Source organism: Asterias amurensis, chromosome 6, assembly GCF_032118995.1.
Source record: "Asterias amurensis chromosome 6, ASM3211899v1".
NCBI lineage: Eukaryota > Metazoa > Echinodermata > Asteroidea > Forcipulatida > Asteriidae > Asterias > Asterias amurensis.
Window position 1 is genome coordinate 21,643,990 of NC_092653.1, and position 10,780 is coordinate 21,654,769.

Below are 10,780 nucleotides of genomic sequence, written 5' to 3' on the forward strand. Positions count from 1 at the left end.
CCTGCTATAATAGTGTTGAGGGAAAGGTGACTGCATTCCTTTTCATTGATTAAATACTTGTATTTATTTGATACAAATTTGAACTTTGGCTGTTTGAAAAACTTTGATCTTAAAAAGTGTTGTTTTTATTAATTTAAAAACAAACATATAAACGCCTATCTGCACCAGCCAAACATCTGTGTGTTGCATGGTTAAGATTCTGTTTGTCATTACTTTCATTGTTTGTTTATTTATTTGTTTGACATTTGGGGGTTTTGAGGCATCTGAAATTTTCATTAAGACTCTTTTACTTTTGTTTACCGCGCGAAGATCGGCTGCCGTTGGTTGACGATCTTATTGTTAGACTGGTCCCATGTTAGTTTAGTAACTTCACGAAGATGTGCTACGTAAAGTCTAGACATCAGACCAATGCACATGCGGCTTCCGCGGTAAATTTTAAAACCTTCAGGCACAACACTTCGTCTTGGTCGAAATGTGAGTAAATTTTCTTGTTCTAACCTTTGGTGAGGTATATGCCTTATTTGAATGTAACCAATACTTTAAGTAGAATACCGGGTGAATATCATTTCACAGGCCAGCTTCGATTTTTTGAAGAATTTATACGTAAAAAAAACCATTAGAGAATGCTGGCAAAATTAAGGAACACGTTGCCTTGGATCGGACGAGTTGGTATAATTATATATAAAAATAGTTCGTGACCGTTTGTTATAAAATGCATATGATTGGAAAGATGTTTTAAAAGGAATTTGCCTCGAAGTTCCGTGGTTTTCCTTTGCGAACTAACACGGTCGGCCACTGGGAGTCAAACATCGACGAGGTAAAAGGAAAACAGTGCAATTTCGAGGCAAATTCGTGTGGATCATTGTATTCTACTTTTACAACATCTTTCTACCCATATGCATTTCATAACAAACGCTTTTCAAAGACCAACTCGACCGATCCAAGGCACATTGTACATAATAGGCACGGTTCTGCCTGTCAGTCTTTAGTGGGTGCGTTCGTTTAGCTCCCCTGTGGGTCATCCCCGGTCTGCCCCGCCGGTGCGTTCGAATAGCTTTTGATGCATTCCAGGGGCTCACCCAGGTCAGCCCCCAGTGCCCTGCTTGTGGAGTGGGTCACTTGGGGGCTGGCCCCAGGTAAACGACGTCACTACGAGAGCGGTGAGTGGTCGTTCGTTTAGCTCTTGTCAGGGGCTCACCCGAGTGAGCACCGCGGGGTAGACCCAGGGAAGCTAAACGAACGCACCCATAATGCATTAGCGATGTACTTATGGAGTGCGTTTTGGCGACCCCAACCAAAAACTGTTTCTGACGTCATAACCAAAACGGTAACCGAGCTCAAATCGGTTATCGTTAAGTCTGAACAGCAGAACCAACGACCAACAACCGAAACAGTTTTTGGTTGGGGTCGCCAAAACGCACTCAATGTAGTGCGGGAAATTTGAAACTAAAAAAACGACACCATGAACTAAAAAAGTAACAAGCACTACCAGACTCTGACTATTGCTGATGATTGCCTGCTTTATAGAGCCATCGTTTCCGCAGATAGTAACACAAATCACCGTACCATGACCAATGGTCTAAAGCTTGGTGCGTGCAATTAATTCCAATGGTAAGACAGTAATTAGCCTTGTTGAGGTATGGCGGACACTATGGGTGCGTTCGTTTAGCTTCCCTGGGTCGACCCCAGTCTGCCCCGGTACATTCAAATAGCTTTGACGGGGCTCACCCGGGTCAGCCCCTAGTGCCCTGGGCCCAATTTCATAGAGCTGCTTAAGCACAACATTTTGCTTAAGCAAAAAAATCCTTGCTTAGTAAAATCAGATTACCGGCCAAGACTCTACTCAATTGTTATGCAAAGTAAACAACAGCTAAATTCCAGTCACAAGCAGTGTGTATGGCATGAAATTTTTGCCAGTAACATGTGAAAAATAAGCGAGCTGTTTTCGTGCTTAAGCAATTTTGTTTGCTTAAGCAGCTCTATGAAATTGGCCCCTGCTTGTGGAGTGGGTCACTTGGGGTGACCTGAGGTGCATGCCGTCACCAGAGGGCGAGTGTGATCGTTCGATTAGCTCTTGTCAGGGGCTCACCCGAGTGAGCACTGCGGGGCCGACCCAGGGAAGCTAAACGAACGCACCCTATATGAATAACTGTTTGGTTTGGGTGTCTACACTTATTTTTGAATACTTTGCTGGTAATGTGTTCACCATATCAAAATGGCTTACGCGTGTCACAAGGAAGAGGGTGCCAGGTATACGGTAAAATAACGTAATAATAATACTCGGTTCTCATATAGGGTGCGTTCGATTAGCTTCTCTGGGTCTACCCCGAGTCTTTACACTTCAGCCTGCATGCCCGCATGCCCGCATGGATGCCCGTATCTTTAATAACATACACAGCACAGTTTGGTCATTGCTTCATGGACCCCCAATTAATTCATTGTTGACGAGTCGATAAAGGTGTTCCCCCATTCTTTGGTTTATTGACAAGGGTTTACCCTTGTGCCTCGTAACCAACAACTGGGTTGAAAGAACTACCACACGTCTTGGTCGCAATGCGTTAACCAAACTTTTTTTATGAATGACTGAAATACCACAGCCTTTCAATCTATAAGAAGGATACGATCTTATAAATTATATACCTATATTGGTCTTGTCTTGTCTGCATTTTTACCATTTGAATAGTTTAAATATAAAAGTGGTTGATCATAATAATTTCTCCACGGATACCTTTTTGGACTTATAATAAACCTTTTTGGATATAATATCAAAAAAAAAAAACCATTAATAATAATAAATAATATATATATTTTTTTTATGTTATTTTTTGTTATGCTCTTGTTGACGTATTATCGGGTTAAAGGTTTTTTTTTAATGAGAAATGCACACTTTAACACAACCTTGTTTTTTTTTTTTCGTTCTTTAATGTCGATAGTAACTTGTTAATTTCATTAAATTAAAGTTGAACAACCGAAACATCTAGATTTCTATTGTTATTATTTGTAAGCTTTGAGTAAATGTAAATAAAATGGCCAAGAGCTGATGAGGTGATGAAAGAAACAAAAATGCACTGTACTTTCTTTGCGTTTGTTTTATTAGAGTGCACGAGATACTACGCACTTCTATATTATTTATTTTATGATAACAAACAATATATTTAAGAACATGTATTCAACTGGCTTACAAAGAACCACGAACTAAGTTTTGCAAGTTCAATTTTGATGTTTTGAAAGCTTCATCTACAATATTGTGCGTACAGTATACAACAAACGTGTCATCATATGCAAACAAGCAAAATGTGTTTACACATTAAATGTGTATTTGTCATTAATTTGATTGAAGAGTCGAGGGTCCACCCTGTTTTTTTTTGTTTGTTTTTTTGATATACCACTGGTTTTGAGGCACCTGGTAGAATTTGCACAGTTAAATGATTGCTTTCTGACACAAACTAAACTTGTTATTAGGTCAAGAACTGAGTTCTTCGAACCCCAGTGTTCTAATTAACTTTTTAGAATGTCGTGATTAATGGTATGAGTATCAAAGGTCTTTGATAAGTCCAAAAAGGTATCCGTGGAGAAATTATTATGATCAACCACTTTTATATTTAAACTATTCAAATGGTAAAAATGCAGACAAGACCAATATAGGTATATAATTTATAAGATCGTATCCTTCTTATAGATTGAAAGGCTGTGGTATTTCAGTCATTCATAAAAAGGTTTGGTTAACGCATTGCGACCAAGACGTGTGGTTGTTCGTTCAACCCAGTTGTTGTATGACGTCATTGACTTGTTTACGAGTCCATGTAAAATATCAACACGTCCATTGACTGAGTGATTAGGGTACTTTCTTCACACACTCTATGCAGGCCAAATGCCCTATGCAGTAAGCAGGGCGTACCACCTTACCAATGTAAAGATTTACATAACAATGCCATCATTCGATTGTTGCCGGTACTTGTGCAATGTCACTCTTGATTTATTTATAGCTTGTAAATTGCATCAACCATCCCCCAATATTACACGCGACCCATGGTGCGTTTAATGGTCAGTTCAGCCGATCAGATGCAACGTTATCCGTGCATTTAGTTTTCATTCATCAAAGTTAGTGCATTGAGAAATGACTTGAGAAATGAACTTCGGTTGCAAGTTTTATTTGTTTGCGTTTACTTTGCACACTAACCCGTCTTTATTTATGAAGAAGAGTGATATAAATGTTAATTTCTTCTGTTAAAATAACTTTGTAATGTATGCTATCGGCTGGGTATTCGGAGACGTGGAAAATGTATTGGCATTATTTTTACTTCTAAGATGGGCAAGAGCAACACGTACGCTTACACTTTGCAATTTTCTATCTCCACCACAACGATTCCACTGTACCGTGTTGTGTATGATGAAGGAAATCTTTCAAAGCCCTTTGCAAAACACTTGTTTACATGCATCACCATATACCCGAAAAGGTCTCGGGAAAACGAAAAGAATAACAAAAGATGACTGGTAGTCTTAATGAGACAACTTATTCACGCCATGAAAGAGGGATTTAGCGCAACAAAGCCATTTAAGGAGATTGAGCCGACATTTCAAAGGAAACTCTGCCGCAAGGGCGAGGTGCTTTGCGTCACTCATGGGTTAACACACAGTGAACGAGCTAAACAAACTGTTACCTATACAGACGGGGAGTACTACTACCCTGTTTCAGCCCTAGGAGTAGGTGGCAACGGCCCCTGGAAAAATAATTGTAGCCCACACCTTGAAGTGGCCTTCAGGCCTTGTGTGTCTGGCGACTTGCATAAAAAAAATAAAAAAAAAAAAAGAGAAAAAAGGCCTACTTTGTCCTTGCATAGTGAAGTCCGGACAAACTCTTTGAAATATGACCCACTGTGTGAAAACAATCTCGCTAGGTCCAGGATACAACAATATCCTTTTATCAATAGTCAACGTTCTTCATAATTATTCTCACGCTTGAAAAGATGCCAACTATGAAATTAATGGGCATATTTGCAGTGGCGTAATCAGAGATTAGTATATTCTTATAGGCCTTATATCGTTTAAGGCTGCATGAAATGCTGCCGTAAAAAGGAAAACTTTTATTCATTATCAGTAGGCCCTATGTGGACTATAACATGAAAAATGCGCGGAAACGCGCGCGCGATCGTATTGGCGGTAAATGTTTGTTGTGGTTTTACGGTTACAGAGAGTGCAGGATGTGACAAAGTTCTGTTAAATACGTGGTGGTCTGAACGCAGACCAATAGCTCCGTAAACACAAAGTCAGATCATGGAATTTCTACCTCCATGGTCAGATGCACTACAGAGAAATTTACTACAGCAAAATGGCCAGCGAAAAAGGTTGCTTAGACCATTTCTTCTCCTTTGAAGCAAGCGGTGCAATTGAGAGGTAGTCCTATTATTTTCAAATATCCGTTTCGTAACTAAAATGTGATTATTAAACACCCACAATTTCCATCCTGTATTTTTTTTTGATGGCTTACACTTGTTACAATAAGGCCGAGTAAAAAAAAGAAACATGTTTAGTGTCTGGGTTTCTCAAAAAAAAGGAAGGAGGAGGGGCTTTTTATTTTTTATTTCAAGATGGCCGCCATGAATGTCAATAATCAACTGTTTTTTTTTCTGCTGCTGAAATACACAAAACATTAATGAAACAGTTTGGTCAAGGCATTCAGACAAGACATTCAGATTTTTTTTTTGCTGAGATCATTTAAAATAACCCTTTTTCAAAAAAATAAAAATAAAATAAATGTACATAAAAAAAACTTAAGAAAGAAAAAAGAGGTGTCCTGTAAAAAGGAAGCGGGCGGAGAAGCTAAACATTTCTATTTTTCTACTTTTACTTGGCCTAATATTGTTATGTTTTGGGTATTTACACACCCACAAAGCCTATTTGAGAATGCCGTGTACAACTCTAAATTTGTACTTGGTGACCACAGTTGGTAATTTAATCCTTTTATACAGTCAAAAGTTTTATCTTGTACAAAATGACATGTTCTCTAAGATTTTGTTGTTTTCGCAATCTTTTGTTACATGCTGACTATAGACTGTTTTAGAACTGCATTGGTGTGTATCAACTATATATCAGTTAACATATTTAATAATAATCTTGCACTTCTTTGGCCCCCCCCCCCCAATTTAATCTTTGCCCCCACTTGCCCCACCAAATGAAAATGTCTAGTTACGCCACTGCATATTTGTTGGATAGATCAAATTGTCAGCCTTAAAAGCTGTTTAACAGCCGGGTTAAACTCTTTGAAGGTAGGAATGTTACAGCTGGGTAACCGTTTTGAATCAACAGAAAGCCGAAGAGGAAAGTTGGATGAAAACAGTTTTGTTATTTGCATTGTTAATATTATTTGCATATAGGGCCTACTGATGTGTGAAAATTCTTTGTGTCCAGAATCTAGTCAGGCAGATAAGTCAAGAAGCAACACCCAGTACATATTAGTTAGATGCAAACAATTTTCAATTACGCCCACTGTTTCACTCTCCAGAAAATACCACAATATAGTCAACCGGACAAACTATTTTAAGGTATGTACGTTATCAGCTTATATACACTGGACACTATTGGTAAATGTCAAAGACCAGTCTTCTCATATCTCAACATAAGCACAAAATAACAAGTGAAAATTTGAACTCAATTTGTCATCGAAGTTACGAGATAATATTGAAAGAAAAAACACCGTTGTCCCACGAAGTTGTGTGCTTTCATGCTTGATTTCGAGACCTCACGCGTGACCAAAACCAGAAGTAACACCCCGTACAGATTAGTTGGATGCAAACACTGTTGTTACAAGTTCAATAATGAAAATGACATGCATAGTTTGTTTTATATCCTGCTGAAAGTTACCAGTAATGAAGTTAAATGCACTGGACACTATTGGTAATTGTCAAAGACCAGTATTCCCACTTGGTGTATCTCAACATATGCATAAAGTAACAAACATGTGAAAATTTGAGCTCAATTGGTCATCGAAGTTGCGAATTGTTGATAGTGTAAAACATTGTGAGAAACGGCTCCCTCTGAAGTGACGTAGTTTTTGAGAAAGAAGTAATTTTCCGAGAATTTCGAGACCTCAGAATTAGATTTTAAGGTGTCACATATCCACCCGCCAACAGAGGGCGGTGTTATTCAACATGGCTGATTAAACAGTTGTAACAGCTCAGAAGTCTCCTCGTTCCTCAATCCTTATTTAGGCCACATGCCAACATGGTGGCAGCGGTGAACTACTATACATGAAAATACATAGTAAAGACAGTACTTTTAGACACTTTCTGGCGAAATTCTCTGTCAGGAAATTGAAGTTTGACATCGTTTTTGTGCACCAAATCATACGGAGCCAACACAGCGTTTTGTGTACATCACTACACGTACACACACAGTCACAGACAACGTGCATCACCCGTTCAGTGGCGACCTCAACCCGATCCCGAGCTCCTGCTAACTTGGTAAGCCGTGCAATCTCCTTCATATTTTAACCACAGTGTCTCAACTAAAGTACCGCCATGTCAGAGAACGCAGGATTAAGCCCCAGAATGAACTGGGAAGATGCTGACCAAGCCAACTCAATACAGTTATTTCAGCAGCAGTGTGCCTTATATTTTTCTGTCAAAGATATACCTGTTGACAAGCAAGTTGATCACATTCTATTGTTCATGGGAGCCACAGGCATAAAGATCTACAACTCATGGAGCCTCACAGAGCCCGAGAAAAAAGACCCTACAGTTGTGTGGTCCAAATTCATGGCACAAATTCAGCCCAAAGAGAATTTTCGTGTGGCTAGGCTGTACCTACAGAAGTTTGCTCAACGTGATAGTGAAACAATAGATGATTTTCTCTCTCGACTCAAACTTCATGCCCAAAAGTGTGAGTTCAAGGATGATGCTGAGTTCCAGGACCGGGTCATTGAACAGTTCATAGCGGGTGTGAAGTACACTGAAGTCCAGAAAGATCTCCTCGGCAAGGACAAAACGCTTACAATACAGCAAACCCTTGACCTAGGACGAACACATGAAGCTTCGATCAACTACATGCGTCAGCTTGCCCAAGTCCAACCGACAGTACCACCTGATGCTGCAACAGTTGATGCCATCCGCTCCAAGCGAACATGCCGTAACTGTGGAGGCACACACCCCTTCCGCCCGAGAGACTGTTGCCCGGCATACAACTCAACTTGCCATAAGTGTGGCAAGAAGAACCACTGGCAAAACGTCTGCCGTTCCACTGGTTCCAATGATAGGCAGCCCAGAACACGTGATAGACCACCCTCTCGTCGTAAGCCCCGTACTCCCTCTAGAGGGCGCAAGAGGCCTAATCCAAAAGTACACTACATCTCTGAGCAAGATTACGAGAGTGAGTTTGAAGATGACTTTAATGAGATGGTCATAAGCCCAATCCTTGTCTCAAACATCAGTGCCATACACAATGCTGAGCAGCACGACAGCCCTGACACACGAGATGAGGTTTTCACTTTCATCGAGGTGAAACGTGACCGGAAAATGCTGGTGAAGCTCCGCGTCAAAGTCGATACAGGAGCCCAGGGCAACACAATACCCCTGAGAATGTACCGCCGCATGTTTCCAGACAGACTTGACTCTGGTGGATTTCCAAGTTCTGACTCTACATCCAACCATAAAGCCATACTGACTGCTTACAACAACACAAGAATAAAGCAATATGGTTCTACTTCCCTTCCCTGCCGGTATGATGGAAGTGCCTGGGTGACAGCAGATTTCTTCGTCGTGGACTCTGACGGCCCAGCAATCCTTGGTTTGCCCACTTCTCGCAAACTGCAGCTTGTGACTCTGCACTGTGCAATAACGACACCACAGTGCCCCTCTATCAGCTGCACTCAGGATCTACAACGCCAATACCCTGACCAGTTTGACAGGATTGGTAACTTCCCTGGCAAATACCACATCGTCCTGGATGAAAATGCCCACCCTACAATCAGTGCTCCCCGCAAATGCCCCATAAAGATCAAAGATGAATTGAAGTCTGAGCTAGAGAACATGGAGCAACAAGGAGTGATCAGACGCGTCACTGAGCCGACTGATTGGGTAAGCAGTTTGACAGTCTCCAGACGAGAGAATGGGAAACTGCGTGTCTGCCTCGATCCGAAAGATCTTAACAACGCAATCAAAAGATGTCACCACAAAACTCCGACCATAGAAGAAATCACCCATAAGTTCTCAGGTGCCAAATTCTTCAGCAAGCTAGATGCCAAGAATGGCTACTGGTCGGTGAAACTGGATGACGAAAGCGCTCTACTCACAACATTCAACAGCCCCTTCGGTCGCTATTGCTACTTGAGACTACCCTTTGGCCTAGTGATGAGCCAAGACATGTTCCAGCTACGCATGGACCAATTTCTTGAGAGCTGTCCTGGTGCAATTGGCATTGCAGATGACATTGTAGTTTTTGGCGCGACTGAGGCAGATCATGACAAAAATCTTCATCATCTGATGAAAGCCGCCAACCAGTACGGACTGATGTTCAATAGCTCAAAGTGTGCGATCAAGACCCCACAGATAAAGTTCTTTGGTATGATCTACGATAAGCATGGTGTACACCCCGACCCAGCGAAGGTTACAGCCATCAAACAGATCAATCCACCTCAGGATAAGACAGGACTCCAGGAATTCCTTGGCATGGTGACCTATCTCAGTCCCTTCATCCCGAACCTGTCCGACCATACATCTGACCTAAGGGCTCTCCTAAAGAAAGACATTGACTTCATCTGGTCTCCTTCACATCAGAGGGCTTTCGAGAAAGTCAAAGACCTCATCTGTGCTGAGACGATCCTCACTTACTTTGACCCCTCCAAAAAGACGACCATCCAAGTAGATGCCTCCATGAAAGGCCTGGGTGCAGCTCTAACCCAAGACGGCAAACCGGTCGCCTTTGCTTCAAAATCCCTCAGTCCGGCAGAACAACGGTATGCCAACATAGAGCGTGAACTCCTTGCAGTTGTCTTTGGATGTGAACGTTTTCACACATACATATATGGCGATCATTTCACTGTAGAAAGTGACCACAAGCCCCTGGAGATGGTTCAGCGCAAATCACTAAAAGCCGCTCCTCCGAGACTGCAGCGAATGCTTCTCCGTCTCCAACCCTACGATGTCACAGTAACCTACAGACCAGGGAATGAAATGCTCCTGCCTGATGGCTTATCTCGTCTCCCTGTACCAGACGCCAATCACATAGACCTTGACCTGCATGTGACCTTTGTCCAGTTCACACAACCGCGCATTCGCTCTCTCCAACATGAAACAGCCTTGGATACCACCCTCATGACACTCAAAGATATAATCATAAAAGGATGGCCAGAGCGACGTCATGACGTCCCCAAAGCTCTCCATCAGTACTGGCCCTTTCGTGACGAGCTTGCAGTCGAAGATGGACTTATTGTTAAGGGTGAGTGCATTATCATCCCCGCTTCACAGCAACAACATGTCCTCCTCCAGCTCCATGAAGGCCACCAGGGTAGCGAAAAAACCAAGCTGAGAGCCAAAGAGTGTGTCTTTTGGGTAGGCATAACCAAAGACATCGACACACTTGTGAAAAACTGCCCAACTTGCCAGCGGTTCCAGACAGCACAACCACGAGAAACTCTTCTTCAACACACTGTCCCCACTCGCCCGTGGCAAGTTGTCGGTACTGACCTGTTCTTCTTCGAAGGTGATAATTTTCTCATCGTGGCTGACTACTACTCAAAGTTTCCATTCATCCGGAAGCTACCAGTGCCATGCACAAGCCAAGCAGT